This window comes from Pelecanus crispus, chromosome 1 (genome assembly GCF_030463565.1).
Source record: "Pelecanus crispus isolate bPelCri1 chromosome 1, bPelCri1.pri, whole genome shotgun sequence".
Taxonomy (NCBI): Eukaryota; Metazoa; Chordata; class Aves; order Pelecaniformes; family Pelecanidae; genus Pelecanus; species Pelecanus crispus.
This window is the reverse complement of record NC_134643.1, coordinates 136,405,608-136,432,554: the sequence shown is the minus strand read 5'-3', so window position 1 is coordinate 136,432,554 and position 26,947 is coordinate 136,405,608.

Below are 26,947 nucleotides of genomic sequence, written 5' to 3'. Positions count from 1 at the left end.
AGATGCACCCCAGAGTCCTGAGGGAATTGGCTGATGTAGTTGCCAAGCCACTCTCCATGATATTTGAAAAGTCATGGCAGTCAGGTGAAGTCCCTGCTGACTGGAAGAAGGGGAATGTTGTGCCCATTTTTAAAAAGGGAAGAAAGGAGGACCCTGGGAACTACTGACCTGTCAGCCTCACCTCTGTGCCTGGGAAGATCATGGAACAGATCCTCCTAGAAGATATGCTCAAGCACATGGAGGACAGGGAGGTGATTCGAGACAGCCAGCACAGCTTCACCAAGGGCAAGTCCTGCCTGACCAACCTAGTGGCTTTCTATGAAGGAGTAACTGCATCAGTGGACAAGGGAAAAGCAATGGATGTCATGTACTTGGATTTCTATAAAGTGTTCGACACAGTCCCCCCCAACATCCTTCTCTCTAAATTGGAGAGATATGGGTTTGATGGGTGGACGGTTCGATGGATAAGGAATTGGTTGGATGGTCACATCCAGAGGGTCGTGGTCAATGGCTCGATGTCCACATGGAGACCGGTAACAAGTGGGGTCCCTCAGGGGTCCGTACTAGTACCTTTGCTATTTAACATCTTCATCAATGACATAGACAGTGGGATCGAGTGCACCCTCAGCAAGTTTGCAGATGACACCAAGCTGAGTGGTGTGGTTGACACACCAGGAGGACAATGTCATCCAGAGGGACCTGGACAAGCTGGAGAGGTGGGCCTCTGTGAACTTCATGAGGTTCAACAAGGCCAAGTGCAAGGTCCTGCACCTGGGACAGGGCAACCCCCGGTATCAGTACAGGTTGGGGGATGAAGAGATTGAGAGCAGCCCTGCGGAGAAGGACTTGGGGGTACTGGTAGATGAAAAGCTGGACATGAGCCGGCAATGTGTGTTTGCAGCCCAGAAAGCCATCCGTATCCTGGGCTGCATCAAAAGAAGCGTGGCCAGCAGGTCGAGGGAGGTGATTCTGCCCCTCTACTCTGCTCTGGTGAGACCTCATCTGGAGTGCTGCGTCCAGCTCTGGGGCCCTCAGCACAAGAAGGACATGGACATGTTGGAGCGGGCCCAGAGGAGGGCCACCAAAATGATCCGAGGGCTGGAACACCTCTCCTATGAGGCCAGGCTGAGGGAGTTGGGATTGTTCAGCCTGGAGAAGAGAAGGCTGCGAGGAGACTTATTGCGACCTTCCAGTACTTAAAGGGGGCCTACAGGAAAGATGGGGAGAATCTTTTTAACAAGGCCTGTTGTGACAGGACAAGGAATAACGGATTTAAACTAAAGAAGAATAGATTTAGACTGGATGTAAGGAAGAAATTTTTTACAGTGAGGGTGGTGAAGCACTGGAAGAGGTTGCCCAGAGAGGTGGTAGATGCCCCCTCCCTGGCAACATTCAAGGTCAGGTTGGATGGTGCTCTGAGTAACCTGATCTGGTTAAAGCTGTCCTTGCTCGTGGCAGGGGGGTTGGACTAGATGACCTCTAAAGGTCCCTTCCAACCCAAAGCATTCTATGATTCTATGATAATGATTATTATTATTACTACTATCTTTATTATTATATTGTTATTATTTTCATTACTATTTTACTTTATTTCAATTATTAAACTGTTCTTATCTCAACCCAGGAGTTTTTCGCACTCTTACTCCTCCAATCCTCTTCCCCATCCCATTGGGGTAGGGGGAGTGAGCGAGGGGCTGCGTGGTGCTTAGTTGCTGGCTGGGGCTAAACCATGACAACCTGCAACTCAGGTGTGCTGGTCACAAGTTGCCCTGAGTACTGGTTTCATCCTTCTCTAAGTTATTCCTACCAGCTGAACCAAGACTACACAAGATGAAAGGGTTAAGCACATTAGTACTCTGCACCAAAACAACCGTCTTTTACATGCCTGGCTCTGGGAAACAGTCCGAAATCCTTGGAATGCTGAGTAGGAGCATGACGGAAATAACACTCCATGCATGCCTTGTTCTTATTAAGCATAAGACTCCAGCAAACCTCAGAGAATGAGCATGAGGGATCATTATAAAAACCTGGTCTATCTGTCCTAATGTAATATATGAAATTAATACATGTGTGTGGTGGGTTGGCCCTGGCTGGATGCCAGGTGCCTACCAAAGCCACTCTGTCACTCCCCCTCCTCAGCTGGACAGGGGAGAGAAAATATAACGAAAGGCTTGTGGGATGAGATAAGGACAGGGAGAGATCATTCACCAATCAGTGTCACAGGCCAAACAGACTCAACTTGGGGAAATTAGTTTAATTTCTTATGCATCAAATTAGACTAAGGTAATAAGATAATAAAACCTAAATCTTAAAACACCTTCCCTCCACCCCCCTCTTCTTCCTGGGCTTAACTTTACTCCCAGTTTCTCTACCTCCTTCCCCTCAGTGGTGCAGGGGGACCGGGAATGGAGGTTGTGGTGAGTTCATCACGCATTGTCTCTGCTGCTCCTTCCTCCTCAGGGGAGGACTCATCACACTCTTCCCCTGCTCCAGCATGGGGTTCCACCCACGGGAGACAGTCCTCCATGAAATTCTACAACATGGGTCCTTCCCATGGGCTGCAGTTCTTCATGAACTGCTCCAGCGTGGGTCCCTCCCATGGGGTCACAAGCCCTGCCAGCAAACCTGCTCCAGCATGGGCTCCTCTCTCCCCATGGGTCCACAGGTCCTGCCAGGAGCCTGCTCCAGCACGGGCTTCCCACCGGGTCACAGCCTCCTTCAGGCACATCCACCTGCTCCGGCGTGGGGTCCTCCCCGGGTGCAGGTGGATCTCTGCTCCCCTGTGGACCTCCATGGGCTGCAGGGGCACAGCTGCCGCACCGTGGGCTGCACCAGGGGCTGCAGGGGAATCTCTGTTCCAGTGCCTGGAGCACCTCCTCCCCCTCCTTCTTCACTGACCTGGTGTCTGCAGAGTCGTTTCTCTCACATGTTCTCACTCCTCTCTCCAGCTGCAGTTCTGCAGTTTTTTCCCCCCTTCTTAAATATGTTATCCCAGAGCTGCTACCACTGTTGCTGATGGGCTCAGCCTTGGCCAGCAGTGGGTCCATCTTGGAGCCGGCTGGCATTGGCTCTATTGGACATAGGGGAAGCTTCTAGCAGCTTCTCACAGAAGCCACCCCTGTAGCCCTCCTGCTACCAAAACCTTGCCATGCAAACCCAATACAACGTGCTTAAAATTTCTCTAACTGCCAAAGGAAGAGTTAAGCACCTGAGGATGAGATCCAGAAGTGGCAACATGCACCACTATTGTTTGACGGGTGCAATGGATAAATGTAAAGCAGTCCCAGCAGAAGGGGCCAGACCCAGAGCTACCCCATAGCTGGCTGTATAGAATCAAACTCACTTTGACTCTTCATTCAATTTGTTTACCAACATTTTCTTCCAGTGGAAAGAAAAGATATAAATGGGACATAAATGATTCTTGCTCCAAAGTCAAAAGAAACAGCCCCAGATTTCACAGTTTCCATGTAACGTCTTAAATATAAAGTGGGAATAACAGTAACTTCCTTAGCTCACACAGATTGCATACGATACGTAATGGATCCTGAGATCCACAGACTAAAATAATGGGAATCCTGAAAAAAAATCCCCTAGGCAGAGATGATGTTATTCATTGCACTGGGGTCTCGGTGTGAAGGGTACCATGTAAAGATGTAGGAAATGATGCTTTGTCCCCCAGGTCCCCGGTTATTGTCCTCCTCTAGTAGCTGTTAAGTGCAAGCCCAGTAGCCTGTTTGCATACTCTGTGATTGGTATCAATGTTTGTATTAGTATTCAAAAAACAACAAAGGGTGTGTTAAAAATAGCAGAGATGACAGAAAGAGGGCAATTACTTGGTTGTGTGAATAGGAAGGATAATATTAAGTTACTGTGTAATTAAGGTTAGATCAAGGTGAAATAAAGATAGCAAACAAGGAAAGTAAGGAAAGGTTACTCATTCTGGACCCAAACCTATCCCTACTGAATTTAATGACAGGTTTACACTGACCTCTGTGAAAGTGAGTAGGAGTAGACTTGAGGTTAATTTAGAGACATATTCATAAGGCAGTTTAGTGAAACTTGATAAGGTATAATAGAAAAAGAAACCACAGACAAATAAATAAATGGGAACTTATTGAACTGAGCTCATCTTGGAAGTGGTTTTATATGAACTGTTCTCTCACATCATGCTGTGTGCTTATTATGAGAGGTGAAATGCATGGTTTTGTTCCACATTAGATTATTTATGGACTTTCTTCAGAGCAAATTGTTTTCAAAAGGCCCGAACCTGTATGTGTTTTGCCACTAGTCAATCTTGGGCTGCAGGACTGCTTACCAGCAGGGTACCAGTGCTGTTTTCATGCTTGACTGCGAAACATTTGGGGCTTAAATCCCATCTTGTTTGCCGCTATCAGAAAAAGCTGCGTTCTTTTACTGAACAGGCATGGAAGTTATCGATTTCTCCTCTGTGTTCACAGGAACATTTGTTGGGCTGTTGCTGGGACTGCCTGAAATGGTTCAAGAAAATCACTTGTGAGACAGAGAAGGAAACTAATTAAAGCTTCAGAGAGGAAAAGGACTTAAATGATGAAAGATGGTGGTAAATTACTTAGCTAACAAATAGGTGCCTTGGAAATTGAAGTACAAATTAGGTTATCTAATTTTTCACCGCAAACCTAAGCAGTTCCATTAATATGATTTCCATCTTGTGATAATATTTCATGGTTCATCAGGAGCTTGCTGAGACATATTAAAGACAGCTGGCAACAATGGTAATACAAAGCACTTTTTTTCCAGGTAAGGTAATGAGGATTTTCCTAAGAAAAGGACCTTAAAAATGATGATGCTTTTATGTGTAGGTACATCCATACTACCAACGAACATAACACTGTATGCGTCCATCTGAATAAAGGATATGATGACAATTTAGACAAACAAGTTTGGTCCCTTTACCTTCATGTATGTTGCCCACATTGCCATGCAGGGCTGCACTGAGAAACGTGCGGTTGTGATGTACATTGGCCGTGCATCAGGTAGACTTCTTCTGGGACAGGAACCAGTGCTTTTGTCTCTAGACTGGCACTCTGCTGTACATGTTATGTTGTAGTACCAGTATAACTGCATTCCCCTTCTCCCTGGACACACTCTGAGCATCACTATTGAGCTCTTGCTGTTATTTTACTATGGTTAGGAACTGCAGATGGGAAGGTCAGCAGGAGGAGGAGGGGAGAGAATATCTAGCTACTGCTCAGAAGCCTTTACCAGCATCTTTTGCAAGGTATCAGGTCAGATTTTCCAGATTTCCCAGAAGTCCTCTTTGTGCCCACTAGCAATGCATAACACCACTCACTTGAAGCACACGCTGCAGTCACCAGTGCTTTGATTTTCTTACACATACATTGCCTTCACTATGTTTCAGCATTAATTCTGCAGTGAGGAAAATGCATATTACTCACAGCTGTCTGTAAGTTATCTCATTCCACCTGCCTGCACACTGATATTCAGCAACCTCATTTTATAATATACTTTTTTTTTCCCCCCTTCTTTAAAGCTTAATTTAAAATCTAGGAGTAACTGGGAGAGCTGTTGTGGCATTACGGGAGACTCTTATTTCTGTCAATTCCCAGAGCACCTTGCTACAACTCATTTTGTGGTTAGTGAAATGTGTATAGCGGCAGAGACAGAAGAACATGAACACGATTCTAATTTAAAACCAACAGTTTTTCAACAATAGCTATATGGAGTGCACATCTGACAAAGGAGGAGGGAAATATTCATTTTTCTTTTGAAGGGTGACTTCAACCTCCAAATGATTTCAACATGGTTTCAGATCTGGTCTCCCTTCCCCTCCCTGATTTTGCTCTAAATGATTACTCAATGAAGTCATCCAGCAGCAATATCAGTTGTTATTTTATAGTATCAGGTATGACAGCGTTCTGCTAGGGCAATGACAGCATGGCTGAGCCTGTCTGTGAGCTTTTTAATCAGACTACTGCATTTTACACCAAATGGAGCAGGTTGTAGGGCCTCCATGGTAGTTACAGTTAAGTGCAGCAGTCAGAGACTTTACAAATCTTAAGAGATGAATTCTAGCAGAGCAGTAGATAGTGTATCTCTCAACGCCAGCTGTTTCCTTGGCATTCTGTTTCAAGGGAAAATTAAAACCCATGATTATCTGCATTCAATCTATACCATAAGAATGATGATAAGATTAATGATCAAACCTGTGTTTCTGTATCAAGGGTGCCCCTGCTGTTTACGTGCCTACCTCCTACTTAGGATCCACAGTGATAGATGTAGCTGACTGACACAACCTCCAATTGCTTGAAATATGGTTCCCTGGCTGGTTCATGAATGTGATGCCCTGCTTGCTGAATCCTGTGTGATTTAGGCATCTATTTCTTACTTGTTTAAAAACCTGCAGGAATAATTTAATCCATATTAATGGTATCAGGCTATGGTCCCAAAGTGAACACTGAAGTTATAATTCAGTTTCAGGGCTCTGCTGCTCTTCATAAACCATGAGAATGAGGAAGGCTCTTTCAATTGAATGACTGTCTTATTCATTCAAATACCATGTAATTGATCTGTACTATGTGCTGTACTTTATGAAATGGTCCTTGGTTTTGGTGCTGTTAAAAGCTTTGCTTTGCTTTGTGGTCACTGTTTATTCAGTTATTTAGGCTCATTCCTCTCTCTTCATTACTGGTGCTGATTAAAAGGGCCTGCTTAGGAAAAGGAAGAGGCTATTGTCCTTTCTTTAGCCATTTTTTCTAATTGCTCTTTGTTTGTGGTGTGCATTAGGCCTGTTTTCCCATATATGGTTCTGTCTTTTTTTTGGTGGGAGGGTCTTTTGCCGCTCTGTTTCATGCCCAGTGTGGGACACAGGTGGGGGTTGAACACATGCTGGAGCGTTCCTGAAAAATTAAGATGTTTGGCAGAAACGTGTATTTGAAGTGACTCCTATCCAGACAGAGCAGGTAATTGCTTCGCCAAGGCCAGAGGCTCAAAAGGATTGGGAAGGGCATGGCTCACTTAATGAACTAAGTATCTCACAGTCACTCAATATCTCCACAACTTTGTATCTCATTGCCTGAGTCCCACAGGCCAGGGCAACCTGTGCCTGCATGCTCAGTGTCATACCCCTCTTTCAGGACACAGTGGGATGGTAAGGTATGGGCTACTCGTCATTTGGAGCTGTGTTAGGTCTGGGTATGCATCTGCCAGGAAGCTGGCTCTAGGGTGTCACTGCACATTCAGCTCCTCATGGAGAACAAGCAGCAGTCAATATTACATAAAGTGATCACAGCAGTAATAGTAATTAAGGAATACAGCACAAGGTTTCTTCTTCATTGTTATGGTAACTTTCTTTCCTGTGGCTAAAGGAAAGTGATAATGTCCTTTGGTTGGCTTAATTTTACAGTCCACCCTTAAAGTAATTAAAAAAAACCCCAAACCCAAACCAATTAATTTAGGAGCTTCTCTCTCATTAAGCCTATAGGATATAGGGTCAGGATACTCAGAGGTACTTAGGCTTTGAAACCCAGTGACTTGGATGGGAGGAGCTGCAGTTAAGCTACTTAAGGCAGATTTTGAGAATGCATTGTGGTGGTTTGACCCTGGCTGGGTGCCAAGCGCCCACCAAAGCCGCTCTAACAATCCCCTTCTCAACTGGACGGGGGAGAGAAAATATTACGAAAAAGCTCGTGGGTGGAGATAAGGACAGGGAGATCACTCAGCAGTTACTGTCATGGGCAAAACAGACTCAACTTGTGGAAAATCAGTTTAATTTATTACCAATCAAAACTGAGTAGGACAATGAGAAATAAACCCAAATCTTAAAACACCTTCCCCCTACCCCTCTCTTCTTCCCAGGCTCAACTTCACTCCCAATTTTTCTCTACCTCCTCCACCCAAGCCGCACAGGTGGATGGGGAGTGTGGTTTGCGGTGAGTTCATCACACGTTGTCTCTGCTGCTCCTTCCTCCTCAGGGGAGGACTCCTCACACTCTTCCCCTGCTCCAGCATGGGGTCCCACCCACGGGAGACAGTCCTCCATGAAATTCTACAACATGGGTCCTTCCCATGGGGTTTGGTCCTTCAGGAGCAGACTGCTCCAGCATTGATACCCCACGGGGTCTCAAGTCCTGCCAGCAAACCTGCTCCAGCATGGGGTCCTGTCTTTCCATGGGCCCACAGGTCCTGCCAGGAGCCTGCTCCAGCGTTGGCTTCCCACCGGGTCACAGCCTCCTTCAGGCACATCCACCTGCTCCTATGTGGGGTCGTCCATGGGCTGCAGGTGGATATCTGCTCCACCATGGACCTCCATGGGCTGCAGGGGCACAGCTGCCTCACCATGATCTTCACCACGGGCTGCAGGGGAATCTCTGTTCCAGTGCCTGGAGCACCTCCTCCCCCTCCTTCACTGACTATGGTGTCTGCTGAGTCGTTCCTCTCACATGTTCTCACTCCTCTCTCCAGCTGCAGTTTGTGTCGCAGTGGTTTTTTGGTTTTTTTTTTTTTCCCCTTCTTAAATATGTTATCCCAGAGCCGCTACCACTGTTGCTGATGGGCTTGGCCTTGACCAGTGGTGGGTCTGTCTTGGAGCCGGCTGGCATTGGCTCTATCGGACATAGGGGAAGCTTCTAGCAGCTTCTCACAGAAGCCACCCCTGTAGCCCTCCTGCTACCAAACCCTTGTTATGCAAACCCAATACATGCATCTAGATGCCTAAATATGCAGATAGTTTCCTGTTGCCTTTTGCAACAAGCACTGTGAAAGACTGTTCTGCAGGACCTAATTCTCCTTGATATATGCATCTGAAAATTTACTTTTAAAAATCTGCTTTGAGGCCCTTTTGAAAATGTTCCCCCAAGTGAATACCAATGGGCTGTAACTTGAGACTTTTAAATACAATATGGACTTTATGCTTCTGTGAAGGTACTGGGCTTGGCCATTGTGACACATGTATCAGGGATCTGATTCAGTTTGTCTGGTTTTGTCTTCCTAAGGTGTGTATGCTGTTGGGGAGGGAACTGGATAACTGGTGACACACTGAAAGTACATTTGTTCGTACATGTGAATGATTATTCATAGAACATTTTTGCTTCGTTGGCCAGCTCTGTCAAGTATCCACCCACTGACAATAAGCAGACTTAGAAATGCCATAAAAATAAGGGCTTGAATACTTAACACACTAAAGGCTTGATCCAGATCTTCTTTAATAACATTGCCTTCAAAGTCAGCCAACAAGAACATCACAGGGTTGGATTTCATGCCAATGTGGAACACAAGAACTAAAAAACCCCAGTGTACTGGTTATGAAAACCACAAGAAATGTGAAAAAGAAAATGTAATACATAGCACATCTATGATTTAAAAAGTGATTATTGTCGGTTTTGTGCTATTTCCATAAGATTTCTGAAGGCACATGCATTTGGGTAGATAAAGCATTTGTATGAATGAGGGTCTTTCCTTTAGGAGCAGCTCTGACCTTACATTTTCAGCAATTCAATGGCAAAAATTATTATTTTCTTCCTACTTCTTTTTGGGACCGTCCCCCCCCCCCCCCTTCACCTCATCACCTACTTCAAGATCCTCTTGCTGCTGTGCCTTGTAACTGTTAATCTTAATTTACTTTGCTGTACAGAAAAATTAACCTTCCAGGAGTGCACTTTTTTTAAAGTGTAGAGTAATTCCTTAGTACCATTGACACTTGTTGAACCGTCAATGGTTATATTGGGTGAGAAATGCTGATAGCGTCTGTACTTCATCTTCATATCAATGAGAGCCTGATGATCAATTTATTTTCTTTTCAAATACATTCTTTAATGGGTTACATTTTGTGTGGTTGACTATTCTGATAAAATCAATTTAATTAACTATCAAGATTTGACAGAACACATTCAGGCAGTGTCATTAATTTCAAAAGAGTAATAATTTCAATCAAAGACAAGTTGCCAACCATTCTAATGAGATATCTCAACATTAGCAGGATTTCATGCTAATGTTCAAAATGAGATATTTCAGGGTTTCTAACAAGTTATGATTTTAAACCAGATATTGTGTTAATACCAGGGTACACCATCACTATTTATTCACCAAGTCTTTAGCATTTAAAACAAATTCTTATGAGCTTCTGCATGCATAAGTTGGTTGGGAAAAGAGGGAAACAAATTATCCTTTGCTTAGCTTGTCATTCAGGAGCTTGTACCACCCAGTTACTGCAGGGACGCAGGCAATACCATTGCATACTTTGTGGGGTGCAGGTTCCCTATGAACAAATAAGCAGTGGTGTGTGCAGCTTACTAGAGTTTACATTGCTGTACTGTGCTATTTCTCTGTATTATTATAGAGGGAGGCTGAATATCAGCAGGATCTATTACAATACTGGATGATTAAAGTGTTTCTTGACTTTCCACAAGATTATAAATTCAGGATGAAGGAGGGGGAGGCATGAGAAAGCACAGAAAGAAAGGGAGAGGATTATGCTTCGGCAGCCTTCATGATAAAATAGTAGTAATTAGTTTCAGTAAAATCCCATAATAGTTTTTTTGCACTTTGCAGGAAACCAAGTGGCAGACAGATAAAACAAATTACTTTACTCAGGGCAATTAGCAAGCTATTACAAGGTTCTGCCTGTTTCCCCATGACTGCAAAGATCATGCCCTGTTTTTCCAAGAACTTTATGTTCCTGAAAATCTCATCCATTTTAAACCTATCATTGTGTGTACATACAGCTACTACATCTCTCGCAGCACAGCCCGTGTTGTAGCAGAGGGCCCAAGAGATGAGTTCTGTGACCACATTGAGGGGAGGGGGAATTTGTAATACTTACTGATTACTCATCTGGAATAAACCTCCAGTGTTATTATTGTGTGCATGACTGACAGGTGGTACAAAGAAGACATGGGTTTTATTGTCCTGCATTCAGTTACTGCACTAACAAATTTAAGTGAAAATGTGCACTGCAGATTTAAGTGTTCAGACTTTCATAGTTGATTTCTGAGAGTGACCCCATTGGAAAGGAAAGATGATTTCTTGGCAAAAGAGTACCAAGATTTCCAACTAATCAGAAACAGCTATGAAAAATTAGTTTTCAGAGTTTTTTCTTGTGGTTGAAAATGCTTTTCAAGTTTGTGTTTCAAGAAGGCACCTGTCTTGGTAAATTAAAGATTGGCTTCATGTAAGAGTAATTCAACCATTCAACAAAACAATGAAAAAAATAGTGGAACATGTATGGTACACAAAAATTACAGGTTTGAAATAACTATATTGAAGAATGCCCCTTAATGCGTGGTTAGCATTGTTTTACGGCTAAGTTTTAACAAAAATGATGAATATTGCAAAATATGAGGATCATCACATTTAAAAATGGGAAGTTTAATTTAGTTTTTTGAAGCGAAAGCCTTTTTTATTGCATTGAGACCAGGGGAATTATGCAGGTATAAAATGTAGGAACAGCATAGGAAGTAGTATTGTATTCTGTGGCAAGACTTTATCCAAGAGCAGCAGCTCTCCTGACAGATGCTGTCTGGCCACGATTTCAGTGAAGAATGAGAGTTTCATACCAGTTCCTGCAAGAACCTGAACTCCATTCCTAAGCTATAGACCACTAAGTATTAATAGCAAAAAACATTTTGCATTGTAATTAGGCTTTGTAGGATTCAACATACCTTTTTACTGAAAATTAATGGTTAAAATAAAAGCTTATTCTTGGTTATCATTTTTAGATGGTTTCAGCCTCCTCCTGTCTCTCACATCTGGACCTTCAAACCAGCTCTGTAATTTTGGGTTTGGCCAGCTGTCGCAAATGGAGGTTTGTGAATCCTGCTGATTATGTTAATTTATTGTGAATGAGTGACTTTACACAGTTTGATTTAGTAGCAGTTTAGAATTTACTTGTGACAAAATGCAGGATTTGATTGTGATATTTTAACAGCACTCAGTCATCAGTGATTAACAAAGTGATTAGACAAAATCGATCAAAACAGCGACTTAGTTACAGATTCTAAGATGGCAAGGTTCACTATTACTACATGGAAGTGCATAAAGGAAAATTAAGTTACACTGAGTTGGAATGATTCATAGAGAAATTGTATATACAGGGGATAAGGAGGACCCTCCCATTGAGTCATAAGGTTCAAAATAGACCCCCTTGCTTTCTAAAGTCCTTATCAGAGAGGAGTCTAGGTGCGGCTAGGTCCAGTCTTAGTCTCAGACTTGGTCAACAGTTTATGTGGATAAGGATAATGCAGCTGTATAAGACTCACTTTATAATTAAATCATACATCTACAGACTACTTAAATTGATTTACACATGCACACACGCAGACATGAATACATATATATATATACACAAAAGGTATGCCTGTTAAAGATTCCCCTTGAGTTCAGTGAAATATTCACGTCAAATGCCTTGGCATTTCTCAGTGTGCAAGTGTTGAGCCTCAAGGAGTGAAGGGTTTCAGCCCAGGCTCCACTGTTGGTCTTCAACAATGGACCCCCGGTTTTAGCAAGCTTTAAGAGTTTGCTAGCTCTGAGAGGTGTCCCACTCAGAGGGAGGTGATGTGCAGCCCACTGCAGTCCAGGAGAGCTCAAATGGCCTCACTTAGTACTGCTGTTTATAGGACAATGATTGGCTTTAGTCATCCATCAGAGCCACAATCTGAGTTGGTGATTACTGGAATTCTAGTAACCATGGTACTGCTCTTGTTTCAAGGCTGCCAGGTAACTAGTTGTTCTCGTTCCCCACCTTTGTTTCATTCCTGCCAGGGAACTAGTTGTTCTCAATCCCTGCTTCAACCAAGTAGGAGTTCTGGTACAATTAAGGGGCACCTAACTGACCATCTCACTACACAATGGTTGCAGTCTGGCAGGAGTTCCTGAAGTCATAAAGTGGTTGAAGAGAGAAAAGGTGCATGTGGGGATGCACCACCACACCAGCCAGCTGTTTTACACCAGAAATTACAGCTTGTGCAGCTAGGGTAAAACCTAGTGCTGGCATCCCAAAGAAGAAAATACACTGATATGAACTTGCATCTTTTCATAACTAATTTTATTGATATGATTTCTTCTAGGTTGTACCTCAGTTGAATTGTGTATGTTAAATGAGACCTTGTACAACAATTTGTTTATTCCCTCTGTCAGCCAGAGTGCAGGAAACTTACTGGTCTCTTAAGGCAGAGACCCCAATAATTGGGTCATTAAATGTTCAGATTTATTAGCAGCAGTCAGAAGGATAATTGAATTGTTTTAATCATGATCTCTTCCCATCACTCACTTTATCTTCCCACCAGTGATTAAGTTAGTGAGAAAAGAAAATAATATGATGGAGATATCTTGTTAGTGGAGGCTAATGGCACGTTGATGAACTTGACGAGATGGTAACAACACTCAGTCTGCTTGGATTGGGGTGGGGGGGAAACCTATGGCTGGACCTTGGACTGCAGGTGTTGACTCTAGTGAGTAGACTTCAAGAAGAAATAGATTTACTTTGGAAACTTTGTTTGAAGACCTTGGAAATTGCTATATTAGCAAAACCAATTTAGTCATTAACAGTCCAATTTTGCTGTTATCCCCTTGGTGAGTCGTTGATCCAAGAACAGAAAATGTGCTTAAAGGAAATGTGGGTGCTGTAACTGTCACTGTAATTTTTTAATGTTGTCTTCCAATGAAGCAGAATTTGTTACTGATTTCATGGGGAAATGTTATTACATTAATATCAGGACTTAATTGTGCACTTAGTAAAGAAAGGAGTAGCACTAATGTAGATTACTATGTCTTTCTCATAGAGTTGCTACTTAGTTACCAGAATAACCATGAAACTATGTTATTTCACAGCAATTATTACATGGTTAGTCTTCTGTGACTATTATGTCAAACTTTAACATTACTGTTGTTTTATCTGCTCTGTTATAGACAAAGCCTGAATTCATTTGTGGTCCTTGAGAGTGTCGTGATGGGTCTAACAAAACTCTGAGGCCTCTTAGTTGCCTTTATCCATGGCAAAGTAGTTCTGCCCCAAAACAGCAGAATTTGTGCTCCAAGTCCTGGTGTTACAGGCTTGGGGAATTCATAAGGGGAACATAAGATAAGAGCAGCGGCAGAATACCCTGTGCTAAACCCCAGGCCTCTAGGACTGGAAGCATCTGTATCCTAGTTTTCTTTGAGAAATAAAGTACTCTCTCCTTGACTTCAACGTAAAATACAAACACTATTAAAAACCACTTAAAGAAACAAGGTTCTTTACAACCTATGCACATCAAAATTGTGCTTTGGGTTTGTATGTGAGTGTTGCTAGAATAGGTATGTTAGGCTTGCAGCCTCTCCATACCTTTTTCTTACAAGGTCAGGAAATCCTGCATGGTCACAGTTGGTAGTTCCCTCAAAATATCGGTGTTTCCTTCCTCAGGACCATGCCAGGTAGTGGGGAGCTGAAGTCACTGCTTGCTGACGCACACCTCCAGCCTGGGTCTGAACATGGAGTTACCATCCTCATTAGCAACAGTTCTATATGCAGGTAAAGGGCTACAAAAACAGCTTTAAAATGTTTCTAAATGCCTTTTAAGGAAGGAAAAAAAAAGGGAAAGAAAACAGCTCACTACAGTTTACATGATTATTATCCCATGTGGCAATCAAATTTGGACCCTATTCTACTCCTTTGACCATATCAAAGCTTTTGTCATTAGAAGAGTGTACCTAGAAAGAGCTTGGGCTCCTGAACAGCCCAGCTGATTGACAAGTTTGTTAGCAGATATAAAAGAAATGTGAATAGAAATGATTTGTCTTTGATGCAGGAAAACACTTGGATTTTAATTGTGTAACACAGCCAAAAATCCTTTGGACTGAAATATACTCAGATGACAAGGGAGACCTGATAGATGCTTGAGAGGCTGTGATGTTCTGACCAAAATAATTTTACCAAGGTATTTATAAAGTCACTGTGATCCAAGTATTATTTTTAATGTGGAAATAATATGAATGTAAATTGAGGCGAAGCAAACTGTTCAAACTAAAATTCAGCAGTAGCATTGAGGCTATATGTCTTATGGGACATAAGCTTTACATGGATATGTGAATTTGTTTGTATGAATGATAAAGGGGCTAGTTTGAAAAATGATTCATTATATTATTCTCATTGATGACACCTTTATTGCCTATTGATCAACTTGTTCTGCCAGCTGGAAGATGGAAGTATAAATGTGCTGACACATTATAAGTTTGTGTTTGTTTAAAATGCAGTAACTAAGAATGTTAGTTTTGTCTTTTTATTCCTGACCAAGTAAGCATGTAATTCTCTGTATTAATTTTGATATAAATGTTCAGATATGCATCTGGTGAAAGTAACAAATACCCATTTAGTTCTGCCAAGTTTCTGGCCAACCTGATGGTCAACACTACTATTGTCACATAGGTGTCTTTCTGTTCCTGAACAGAACTTAAAGCAAGGCTATCTAAAAACTTCTGGTACTTCTTCAATAGAAAAAAATGAGGTTTTGACAGAAAAAGCATTTATAGCTTGAGAAAATAATGGAGACTTACAAGCTGAACAGACCTCACATGTGCAACAAGAAGCTCCCACAAACACATCCTCAACATCCAAGCCCCTGTGTCTCAATTTTGAATTGAAAAGATCTTCCATTAGTAACGATACTGCTCAGTCCCTGTGGGTCATTTACCTTTTAAAGTTCAACTCTAAAAAACTGACTCTGCAAAAATGGTCTCACAGGGATTTTGTGATAATTTTCAGTAATGAGAAACCTCATCTGCTCAATTCCTAAATAAAGCAATGATTTCTTTTCCTTCTATCAGCCAGTGTTACAGACATAGCTTGAGAAGATGAAAGTCAAGATGCATCCTTTCATACTCACAGTTTACTAACAATAATGCACTTATCTGGGCCTTAGCAATTCTATTTGTGGTGTGCAAGATGGATTAAAACCCATATCACTCCTCTGTAACATAATGGACTCTGCAGTGCTAACAAAAAGTAGGAAAGGTAATAAAAGTATATTTCAGCCTGTAAAGCAAACAGCTACTACTACTGAATACATACCAGGAGCAGATGGCTATAAGATGACATATAGTTTGCACAGACACTTTCAAAGAAAAAAAAAAAAAAAATCCTTTTTGGTCCTGATTTCCCCACTACATCCAAACAGCATTCAGTCACACAAAGGTGGCTGTGGCTTCCCCATGGAGGCTCAAGCTAAGGGTGCTAGAACATTTTCCATTAAAGCGTTGTTTTGTGAAGGAAAATGAAAGGATACATATAATGAAAAGCATCTGCATAGCTCAGAAATCTGTTATTGTTTTTAAAAAAATATGTCCCAAAGCTAAAATATTTTAGATGAAAAGATGAAGTATTTCTGTTGGGTGCAGTGCCCTGGGATCTTGTGGGATTTAATTTTGCTTCATTGTGTACCCTTTTTTCCCCACGCATTTACACTCTCAGTTAAACTACATCTCTCCTGCAGATAAGGAGTGCTCCTGGGAGACATTGCGCATCAGAGAAGAGGCAGTCTGGCTGGAAACCCAGGCAAGTAGGGGAGAATGGAAATTGGAGAAGTTTGAATCAAAGTTGCAGTGAGGCATTGCAACTGCATTTTCAAATTGTATTATTTCAGCTTTGACCACATTTTTTTCTAGGATGGATATTCACAGTCTTAGTTTTGTGAGGCAAGAAAGACTATAGACAGATGATAATGAAAAATCACTTCCTCTAATTTTTGGAGGGTGAGAAGGACAGGAAAAGCAAACAACATCTAATGAGCTCTAGCTAAGACAGCAGCTGCATCCTCTGGAGAGTTAAGACCATTGCCCCAATTCTGCCCTGACACTCACCTGACTTGCCTGTCCTTGCATCCCTGGTATTCCTCCTTCATCCTGTTATTTTGAGGACGCATGAATATGTGACCATGAGGATTTGGGTTGAGGTAGGAGAAATTAATTTTTCCCCTGTGTCTTGATATTTCCACCAGTTGACTGAAATTGTTCACATTTTGGCAATTCTTGACTCCTAGGTTCCCAGACAGCAGTGACAGACTTCTCCTTCGCAATATTCCATCCAAGGTGTTGTGAAGAAGCAGGGAAAGTTTCAAACTTTTAAATTGGTTTTGTCTGGTTGTAAAAGAGCACTTAATGTTTGTATCTGTTAAATCTTTTTAATTATCAAGTAGTCCTGAGGGCACCTGGAAATTAAAGGATGATTGGAAGAAATAATAATGTGATGAGGATATTGGGGATACTATCCTTCAAAGTGTCAGTAATTAAAATTAATTAAGGTTCATTACTAGCATTGGGAGACTGTGAAGGGTGATGCTATAGGGAAATAATATGAGGGGTTATTTGAATTTTTTTTTCCTCACTGGCCGTTTGACTGTTACCAGAGAAACTTTGAAAAGTTTCTGATGAGCTGTTTTGTTTTTGAATCAGTAAGTATGTTTCGGGTGGGCTTCTTTTTGGTTGCTCCCCCCCCCCCTGCCCCCCCCCCCCCCCCCAGTAAAACCCAACTACTCAATAAAAAGTAGAAATAATTTTTAATTCTAAAAAAGGACAAAGGAATGCCTTATATTACTTTCTAATACTTTTAATACCCAGAAGACTCCTCCTCTGCATGTTTGCATTGTATGAAAGGAACAATAGGCAGTTCTATCAGTAGCATCTGATTTTACAAATATCCATGCTTACTTGCCTTTTAGACACAAATATATGGTCAGCTTAGCAGGCACTTATGAAAGCTCTGATGTACCTCTGATGTTTTCCTCCAATAACATATTTATAGAAAAACTTCCAGTCTTTTCATGAGGCCAGAGAGTATCTTAGTTAAGTGTGTGAGTAAGATTTTATTGTTTTATTCAAGGAGGCATGAGTCTTGCATGGTAAATTAGCCCTATATGTCCTTTCATCAAAAACTAATTCTATACTAGTTCATCCTCTGACAAGTTGTATTTATGGAGGAACTTAATATCCACTTAGTCTTCTGCTCCCTTTGATGCCATATGAATAAGCATTTGACAAGAAATGTGTTAAAAACATATTTTTATTTGTGTACAAACCCAAAATTTTACTTGAAACTGAATTTTTAAAAGCAATGTCACTTTTTTAAACCTATGGCTTTTATCCTTTTTTTGGTGACAAGTTACACCATTTGTGCTTTATAGCTAGACACACAAAGGAATTTATGCTGAACCTGGGAGCTCAGCTGGCATTTTAATTGTCTGTACCCAGAACTCAGAGCATCAAAGGTGCTCCATTGCTGCCACAGCCTGAAAGCACCTACTTTTTTTACATTTAAGTTTTCTTACTCCTAGTTGTGCCCATATGCACTTCTGCTTTCAGCAGCTATCTTTTTCTTTTGCGGAGGATAGAATAGGTGTTATTCCACCCACCGTGCCCATTGGCTTAATGTGTTTGCAGCACATACATCGTCAGTTATCCCTGAAATATGGGGAAGGCACAAGTATTTTCTGTTCTGCTCCATGCTCCTGCCTTGGGGACATCATGCGGTAGCTGAGATCAGAGAGCAGCCACAGAGGGCATGGATGGCTTCCCCGCTCTCAGTGTTTGAGGTTACATTGTCCATCTCTCAGGCACTGATTCTGCAGCAGTGTGATGGTTCTTCCGGGTGGTGGGGTGGTAGGTCAGTCCACCTTGTTGAAGCTATTCCCTTTTTCGTATAGTATAGTCACTGAGTCAGGCCTTGGGTATGAAAAAGAACATGACTACCCAGCACTGTCATGGGAATTGGGATGGATACCTACCTGCTCCATAGAAATGTTTGGAGTGATTGATTTCTGGTGTTAGAAGGATGCAGCTCTCCTCCTACCTCAGCAAGAGCCAGGATGACAGGACTAGAGGGCCACTTGGCCTCTTTCTCTGGAGGAATCAGTATTTAATTACTACATAAGAAGTGGAAGGGTTTTTTACAGAAAGGAAAAAGAATTCTCCTTCTGGAAATCCTCTAAAGTAATAGTGAGTAGGGTACTTTCTGGCACCTGATGTTTGAATCTGCTCAGCTGGAAGCAGGAGGTGGACCCAGGTCTCCTATGCAGTGATGTAACCATTGATTGGAAGGTCCAGTAATTTTTCCTCTGACAGTGGCTTGAGACACAGGAATAAACTGTTCTTGCTTTCTAGGAGGACCCTCTGGCCCTCATCCCCACATCTGTAGGCACCTGGGTCTTATTTCTCATGTCACCTAAGTTCCTGCAAGATCCACAGTGCCATCTCATCACCGTGGCTGAAGCTGTGACACTGGAAGGAGAGAGAGAAGAACTGGGCCAGAAAGAGAGGGAACAAGCTGGGCTGTGTCCTGCTGATTCTTGCTTAAGGTAGCACTTGCCATTACAACACATACTGTAACCACTGGATAAAATATGCAAGCAGATCCTGGCAAAGATTTGCTAGCCTGGTGGCTTAAGTCCAGGTGAGGGCCCCATTGCTGAGCTGGGAAGTCTCGCTCTGGCTTGTGATTCTCTTTCCACTGGGAAGGATTAAGCAGCTCCCCTGGAGGCAGGTTCCAAGCATTTCCAAGCTTCCTGCTAGGAAACCATGATCCAAGTCCTGGGCAGGCATGAAGTGTCCTAACTGCCCATGCTGTCTGCTTGTGGTGTCCTACCCAGACTCCGGGCTGGAGCAGCCAGCTGGGCACCCTGGGTACGGGAGCTTTCCTCTGTGGTGCAGCCTAAGGGACTGTGCTAGCTCTGATTACATGGAGCTACCTGGGTGTGGGGGCTCTTGTTGTGCTGGCCCCAAAATCTGGAGCCAGGAAGCATTAGACTCCTTACTCTGAGGAAATCACACCAGAGTTGCTCAAGGTTCACTTGGGTTTAGTAACATTTGCCTTAAACCCAGAATGCTTGAAATTTGAAATACTTGGTTATCAACAAACTGGTATTTTTTGACAAAACCTTGGTGGAAAAAAAATTCAGGCTAGCTCTGCTCATACTTCTAGAGAAAGCATTAACTATCACAGATAATGTAATAGGCAGAGAATTCACTGCACATTACTCAGGTATGTTACGTAATAAACAAAAGACATAGGTGCCCAAGTGGAAGGTTAATCTCTTTCACAGGTTTCTTCTATTTGGTTTCTTCTGGCTTTTATGATCACAGGCAAACAATTCAGCTTTGACTGTAAAATGTATCAGGCATCCTAAATCTATTTTTCATGTTTATCTGTAGTTAGTGGAGCATTTTTTCATGGGAACTAAAAGGCATCTGATAAGTTTAAGATAAAATAAATCCATATATATGTGTGTGCGCATATGTCTATGCAGAGCTGGAAGCTAATGTGAGTCTGAGTGAGAAAAAATCAAAGAAATACATTGTCAGAGATTCTCTGGCGGTGTAAATAGTCTGTGGCATCTAGGTTACTGCAAAGGACAAGAAGAATCAGATGGTTTCTCCCTCTGTGAGCAGACGAAATACAGAACTCTCTTATTTTCTCTCTCTTAAAAGTGTTTTAGATATCCTTATCTAAATCTACAGTAGTATTACTCAAAATGTAGGAAATAAGCAGAAGACATATAAGAAGGCTACATTGCATGTGTAGGTTTACAGCTTTCTGGGCTCACTATGACCCTTTGGAGAGGACCTAACTCATCTGTTACACATCTATACTTTAGAGATAAGAACTATTTTCCCCAAACCCTCAGATTGTTGCAATTCTAGTTATTAATAACTTTTTTCCAAAATAAATATGTATTTTTTTCTAGAACAAAGGCAAAATCTTTGACCATTAATTAAATATTATAACTAATTTTTGGTTTACTTCTTCATGGTCTCCTTTTTCCAGTGTATAGGCTTTGAATAACTTTACCCACGTTTCAGCTCTTTGAAAAATTGATTTAAAAAGACACATGCAATTACTTAGAATATGTGCATATGGAAATAGTCCTTGATAGCTAAAACACCACCATCTTAATATAATGGCATTTATATGCCGTGCGTTGGTAAGCTTAAAACAGAATATGCCACAAAATCTCTGTGGAAGGAGAAACCTTTTTTTATTGTTAAATTGATACTCATCCTTCAGTACTAATCACACATTCATCTTAAAGAAACCACACACAAACCCATGAAGTTCTGTATTACATGTGAATACACTAAGCAACCACCAAAGATCATAATTCTTAATGTTCTGCCTCTGCATCGTGTTTCCTTCTGAGGCGGTTTTGAGGTTAAAGCATCACATATATAAACAAAAGATGGGAATAGCAAGCAAGCAACCAAGCAGCAGGGGGATCCAGCCTCCTCAACACAGCCCGTTTCAGCAGCAGCCCCTTCCTCCGCAGCAGGACCCCTGTCCTCCCGCCTGAGCCAGGGCTGGGGCAGGGGCAGGCGGCGATGCTGTCTACCTAAGACAGATGCTTCAGCTTCAGGTGGACTGGATCCCTGCCCAACAGCCTGAGGAAATAGCTTCTTGATTACTCACCTTAAATATGAAATATTTACCATCGAGGTGGCATTCAGAATATGAAACCAGAAAACTCTGTAGACAACTGAGTACTCTGCCTGTAAATTACTATTCTAGGTAGCACATGGCTGTTGTAAAATTCCAGTATCTGTTTATGTAGGAAGCAAGAAATGCAATTATTATTTATGTGGTTCCAGGATCCTGTTTACATGATAAATTATAAATACACGTTATAAAACTGTTTACCATTCTCAGCTCTGTCAATTTGCATGCATATAGCTTAAATATATTGTAGATTAATTAATTCTTAAATATATATACAAAAAATATTTTATGTATTTTGGTTTACTTTCTTCATACTCAATGACTGCTGGTCCCCTGCTCTGTAAACATTGCACTTAGAGAGGGAGGCTGGAAGAACCCAGAAGGAATATTACTTGGTTGAACAGGGATTTTTAAATCATGAAAAAATATTTTTATTGTAAAGTATGGCAGGCTCTTGGGTACAAGGACATGGCTTCCTATGCACAACAAGCATATAATGGAACTTTTTTTTTTAACGCACAGACTTAATTTACACTGCAGTGAGAACTGCAGTCTAGACCACAGTTTTGTCTTTTATGCAAACGCAGTCTTTCTGAAGTGGTTTGTCAAGTTGCCCCTCCAGATGTGTGGGAGGCACAGCTGTGCTCGGCCTGGCCCCTCAGAGGTGTGATCCTACTGACTCTAGATTTACTGGCTGTGTTTCAGAGGCACTGAGGTCACAGGTACCTTTGAAAACGTGTGCCTCAGGTACCAGAAGTGAAAAAGAGATCCAAGTTGTGGAAGCTCCTGTCTCACAGTGTGGCATTCATTAAAAAGGTGTGTTAAAGACTGTAGAATATGCGCTATACATGGTACTACACTGTCAGCTACCTATTTCCCTACCTACGCATGAGGAAACTGACTTACATTCATTTTTATTTTAGTTCTGTTTAAAGAGGAGTCCTGTTTCATGTGAAAGCCAGTTTACAACAAGCACCCTCCCCACACCAAGCTCCAAGCCTGACCCAGCATGGGTAATCTAAGTAGCGCACAGCAGCCCAGATGAAAAACAGCTGTTTGCCTAGAAAAGTTAACAGTCTTGTGAGAGATTTTGAATGGTGCTGGAGAAAGTCTTCCTACATTCTCCTCCATTAGAACCGAGGGAATAAATCATGTTCTCCAAGATCAAACAAACAGACCCTTCCCTGCACCCTTTGATGTAATCTCAACGCAGCAACTAGAAAAAAAAAAATCCCAGTGAAATGACATGGTTTTTTTACAAATGGAATACAATCGGGGTCTTCAGTTTTGTGCATTGTGGAGGGAGAGCGTTGCCGAGGGAGAGCATGGCGGCTGGTGAGCACAGCCTCTGGTCCCTGCCTGGAGCCAGTGCCCCTTTCCCACTGCCGGCGGGTGTCAGCGGCACAGCTTGGGAGCCGGGAACTCCCAGAGCTGAGGAGGGAGGTGGGGAGGCAAGGGAAATAAAAAGAAGGATTAATGCCTTCCGAGCAGCTTCCTTCCCCTGGTGTCACAGAGGCATTGTAGAAAGATAAATATTTGTGTTTTGTGGGTCAGCTACACCTGCGGTGGATAAAGGGCTCAATAAATCCTCTTGTCTGTCCAGTAAAGAAAACAGTGTTCCATGCTCCCGTGACATCACAAATATTTGCCAGATCCACCTGGAGGTCATCAGTATGCAGTTGTGCCCTTAAGCCTCTTGTTTTCAGCTAGGATTTAACTAGTGCCTTTGCTCAGCCTTATCAATGCTGAATTTCCACTGTGCATACAACGAATCTTAACTGGCAGCTGGAAACCTGCTTCTCGTTCACCTGAACAGCTTCCCTGTCTCCTATATTGCACCACTAAAGTGCTCTGGGGTTAATAAATACAAACAGAAAAGAAGGAGGCAACATGTTTAAACAAACTGTGGCTATCTTGGAAAGGCTGGGATGAATGCTCTTCTTGCAGGACACAGATTTGGGCAAAATAATTAAGCTGTTTTCTCTGCACATTAAATTATGCCAACATACATTTTCTAAATACAGGTCACACACTGTGATTTGATATTTACTTGGAAATGTGAAGAGTCTCCTTATGGATGAGGTAGTGATCTCAGTTCAGAAGACACTTTGAGTCTAAAGGGCAATATGTCTGTAGTAAATAATATTTCTTATTCCAGGAACTGTTTACTCTGAGTAACAGGAATACTTCTGAATTATTATCTTGACATAATGCTCTGAGTCATCTGGCCCTTTTTCTGTCATCTCCCCCTCTTTAACCCTGTTGAGCTGTCCAACAATGATATGCCTTTACCAGTAATAAGAAATATAAATCTATCTTACCAACATATATATATGCCTATCTGCCATAGGAATCCTCTGTAGCTCTTGTCATCTGCAGAGCAACAATGCTTTACATAAGAAATTTTGTCCATTTTTGACTCATTGCTTCTTGCTTTTCTACTACAGGAAGCAACAGATTTGCTTTCTAGTACAGCCATCCCTCTCTAAACCAGTCACTCAGGTGACTAGTGACTTCAGGTGCCTCTGCCACTAAATGTTTTTACTACAAGGTCTAGATTCTTTCTATTTCCAAGTTTAAAAAAGAAAGAAAAAAAAAAAGAGACATCTCCATGTCACACATTAATCAAAACTTTCAAATAGAATTGTTTTAATCTCATTTTCACATCCCTGTATGAGCTTCCCATTGTTGCTAGCTCTCCCAGCAGACCTCATTACCCTGGAGGTTTCTTAAAGCTCCAGTCAGAGGATTAATGTGATTTTGTGAGCAGCCTAGCTTCTACCAAAACAAAAACATCAGCAATAGTAACAATAATTTAAAAGAAAGAAGAAAAGGGATTTTGTGGTCTCTGTAACTGATAACAAAACCTCAGACACTAAATGAACAAATGGAATGAAAGGGAGGAAAAATTTAAAAAATCCTTCTATTGCTTTTCCACCTACATGATTATAAGCAAAAAGAATATTTTATCTATTTTTGGTCTTGATGCATGCTTTTTGAATGTTCCAGACTGCCAAAGTTACATCCTGACTTCCCTGAAAGTTTATCTACTTACCACTTAGCTGATGGTGCATTTAAAAGGCAACACAGTTTCAGCCAGCTAAGACAGACAGAACAAGACAGAGGTGGATCCAATGCTGTGTGGAGGTACCTCTGGGATATCTTAACATTGGGCAAGAAGAATAAAAGGCAGTTTTGAAACTGCCAGTGAGCTGTGACTCTCAACAGCACATCTGAATGATATTTCAAGATCTTCCTTTACTTACTTGAGGAAGGTGTTGTTTATAAGTCCAGCACACACATGCTGGTTCTACATACTGGTTCACACAGCTTAATATATATAGAAATCAATGGGCATTGGAACAGATAGCTTGTAAAAACTTGGCATAAACTTGATGACTTGAGTGGTTTGAAAATGGGAGAAATTAATTAACTCTCCAGAAGAATTAAGTTCAGCTCCTTATTTGTTAAGCATCTGCTCAGATCACAGTAAGGAGGGCCAGAAAGTTCCTGAACACCTGGATTCCTATAGCTTTATTTTGAAAAAAATTCTGTGTTTCCCAGTTGGTGGTACTCAATGTACTCTGGAGCTCTGACATCTAATATGTACAGTATGGACTTGGGGGGAACTCTGCCTAGGCAGTACTCACTTATCTAAGAGGTGCTGTATCTTCCGTCCCCTGCACATTGTACGTATGGCACTGATGGTGACCTCATTAACTTTGCTACCATTTATCCACATTTTTGCATCAAAGGACACTAAGTGTTAAGACCTTTTAAAAGCTAAGCAAATCAGAGTGCCAGCGGAACAGTAACTAAGCACGTATGCAGACACTTCGGTATGAGTGACCTGCTTCAGAGCACCTGCAGTGCCTGCTGAATTCAGCACGACTAATCTTAGGAAGTTAGGTTACAAATTCTTAGGAAAGCTTTGGGTACAAAGCACTGAGGTGATGCCCTTACTGCCACACAGGCATCCTTATTAGCTATTCACTGCTGCCTTAAACTGATATTTCCCTAAAGTAGATTGGGTTGTCTTCATTCTTGTTATTCCTTTTTTCTTCATGATTTTAATTTATTTTAGTTTGTTTATACAATAAATTTGTGGTTTTTTCCTTTTTTTTTTTTTAATTCTCTGTAGTTTGGTTACCATTTTCTTTATGATTTTGCCATTTACATACAGTTTTCCTTCCTTACTCTTCCTTCCAGAGTTGATTTCTCCCCACACTGAGAGCAGTGTTTGTAGCATTCACCCTTTTCCATAAATCATAGAATAGAATCATAGAATCATAGAAAGCTTTGGGTTGGAAGGGACCTTTAGAGGTCATCCAGCCCAACCCCCCTGCAGTGAGCAGGGACAGCTTTAACTACATCAGGTTGCTCAGAGCCCCGTCCAACCTGACCTTGAATGTTTCCAGGGATGGGGCCTCTACCACCTCTCTGGGCAACCTCTTCCAGTGCTTCACCACCCTCACTGTAAAAAATTTCTTCCTTACATCCAGTCTAAATCTATTCTTCTTCAGTTTAAATCCATTATTCCTTGTCCTGTCACAACAGGCCTTGCTAAAAAGATTCTCCCCGTCTTTCCTGTAGGCCCCCTTTATGTATTGGAAGGTTGCAATAAGGTCTCCTCGCAGCCTTCTCTTCTCCAGGCTGAACAACCCCAACTCTCTCAGCCTGGCCTCATAGGAGAGGTGTTCCAGCCCTCGGATCATTTTAGTGGCCCTCTTCTGGACCACTAAAATGAGAGATACTGGAGTGTCCTTCCTTAAATTCACTGGCTGGAATTACCGGGAAAGTATATTTAACATTGCTCATCCAGAAGGACTGGTTAAATGATCTACTTATGTGCCTGCTTTAGGCCACTGCATTTCATTGGTTAGAAATGTGGTTCTGTTGAATGCAAAGGGAGACTTACCTTTCCCTTTCCTTTTCTCTGCAAATGCAGTGCTTGCAGCAAGAATATGATGACTTTTTAATGGGATATGTTGTTGTTGTCATTGTTTACATAACTGATGTCACACTGGGGTGAAAGAAAGGGCCCAGGGTTTGGCTGCTTTCAGATTTTTTTTTTTTTTGCAATTGACAAACACGGCAAAATATTGTACATTCACAACATGTCAAAAGGCAAATAATAAATACTATCAGTGCAAATGACTAATGCTCTTCACTGAGAGTTAACAATGAGTTATCCGCAGTACAAGAACTAGAAAGAAACACTTTGTAACAGATGCAAATGTGCATTGAGTGTATGGGGGGGAATGAAAGCACCTAGGATGTTGTATGGCACTGAGATTCAGAGCTCCTTAAGCCAGAGCTGCCAAAACTACAGCACTTGGACTGAGTGCTCTTCAGAGAAACACAATTCCTGTCAGCATCAGCATTTTCCACTGCCAAAAGGTTCACGAGAAAACTTAAAAAAAAAGGCCATTTTACTCCCAGACGCTTGAGGCTGTCACACAGCTCAGCAATGACATGCCCATTGAGAAAAAAAGAGCCACA